The following is a 2,341-nucleotide window of genomic DNA, read 5'->3' on the forward strand; positions in this document are numbered from 1 at the left end:
AACATATTGCCGTTTTGGGCCTTGAGAAGGAATATCACATGCCTTTGAGAAGGCACTTTCTGATCCTGTCCAGAATGTTGAAGTCTAGGAACAAGTTTATGTATGAGTGTTAATTATTACTAGAGCTGAGCTAAACTGTATAACAACCATTCCTGGGAATACTTTGTGCCTCATCTCTCCTCCTTCCATCTCATAAGGATCACAAACATAAACCAGGTTTCATACATGGTGCCATTTTGGGCCCTGAGAATGAATCTCACACTACTTTGAGGGCACTTGCTGATCCCTGCTTCTAAGTAAATGTCCAGGAACAAGATTCTATATAAGTGGCAATCATTACTACAACTGCGCTTTTCTTTGAATAACACCCAATCCTGAAAATCACTTCATGCCCAATCTATCTTCCTTCCAGCTCGTAGTGAAGACTATCCTCAACCAAGTTGGGAACATATTGCCATTTCAGACCTTGAGAAGGAATCTCACATTCCTTTGAGACAGCAGTTTCTGATCACAGCCTGTACGTAGACGTCTAGGATCAAGTTTGTATATGAGTGGCAATCATTAATAGAGCTGTGCTGAACTATGTATAACACCCATTCCTGGAAATAACTTTTTGCCTAATCTCTTTCCTTCCATCTCACAAGGATCATAAACCTAAACCAAGTTTGGAACATAATGCCATTTCAGGTCCTTGAGAATGAATCTCACATTCCTTTGAGAAGGCACTTTCTGATTCCAGCTTGTAAGTAAATGTCTAGTAACAAGTTTGTAAATGAGTGGCAATCATTACTACAGCTGAGCTAAACTATGTATAAGAAACATTCCTCAAAATAACTTCCTACCCCATCTCTCTTCCTTCCAGCTCTAAAGGATTACATCCCTAAGCAAGGTTTTGAACATAATACCATGTCGGGCCTTGAGAAGTAATCTCACATTACCTTGAGAAGGAACTTTCTGATCCCAGCTTCTAAGTAGATGCCTAGAAACAAGTTTGTATATGAGTGGGAATCATTACTACAGCTGAGCTGAACTATGAATAACACCTATTCCTGGAAATACCTTTGTGCCCAGTCTCTCTTCCTTCCAGATCATAAGGCCCACATTCCTCAACCATGTTTGGAACGTATTGCCATTTCTGGCCTTGAGAAAGAGTCTCATATTCCTTTAAGAAGGCACTTTCTGATCCCTGCTTCTAAGTATATGTCCAGGAACAAGATTCTGTATAGGTACCAATCATTACTACAAATGAGCTATTCTATGAATAACATCAATTCTTGAAAAAAAACTTCATGCCCAATCTCTCTTACTTCCAGCTCGTAAGTACCACCTTCCTCGATGACGCTTTGGAACATATTGCTGTTTCAGGCCTTGAGAAGGAATATCACATTCCTTTGAGAAGTCACTTTCTGATCCTGGGGCTATGTAGATGTCTAGGAACAAGTTTTTATATGAGTGGCAATCATTACTACACCTGAGTTAATCTATGTATAAAACCCATTCATGGAAATATCATGATGCCCAATCTCTCTTCCTTCCATCAGTAAGGATCACAAACCTAAGCCAGGTTTGTAACATATTGTGATTTTGGGCTCTGAGAAGGAATCTCACATTCCTTTGCAAAGGCGCTTTCTGTTGCCAGCCTGTATATAGATTTCTATGAACAAGTTTGCATATGAGTGGCAATCATGACTACAGGAGCTAATGTATAACAGCCATTCCTGGAAATCACTTTGTACCTAATCTCTCTTCCTTCATCTCATCAGGATCAGCTTGCTCAACCATTTTTGGAGAATCACGCTATTTCAGGCCTTGAGAAGGAACCTCATAGGGTCCAGCCCCATGGCGTAGCTGTTAAGTGTGCACGCTCCACTGCTGGTGGCTCAGGTTCAGATCCCAGGCACGTACTGACGCACTGCTTGTCAGGCCATGCTGTGGTGGCGTCCCAAATAAGGTGGCGGAAGATCGGCATGGATGTTAGCTCAGGGCCAGACTTCCTCAGCAAATAGAGGAGGATTGGCATGGATGTTAGCTCAGGGCTGATCTTCCTCACAAAGAAAAAAGAGAAGGAACCTCATATTCCTTTCAGAAGGAACCTTCTTATCCCGGCTTCTAAGTAGAAGACTAGGAACAAGTATTGTTTGGCAATCATTACTACAGCTGAGCTAAACTATGATCAACAATCATTCCTAGAAATAACTTCATGCCCAAACTCTCTTCATTCCTGCTCGTAAGGACCATCTTCTTCAACCAGGTTTGGAACATAGTGCCCTTTCGTGCCTTTGGAAGGAATCTCACATTCTTTGAGAATGCACTCTCTGATACTGGCTTCTAAGTAGATATC

Source organism: Ceratotherium simum, unplaced genomic scaffold, assembly GCF_057802395.1.
Source record: "Ceratotherium simum simum isolate JZ-2026a unplaced genomic scaffold, ASM5780239v1 HiC_scaffold_44, whole genome shotgun sequence".
Taxonomy (NCBI): Eukaryota; Metazoa; Chordata; class Mammalia; order Perissodactyla; family Rhinocerotidae; genus Ceratotherium; species Ceratotherium simum.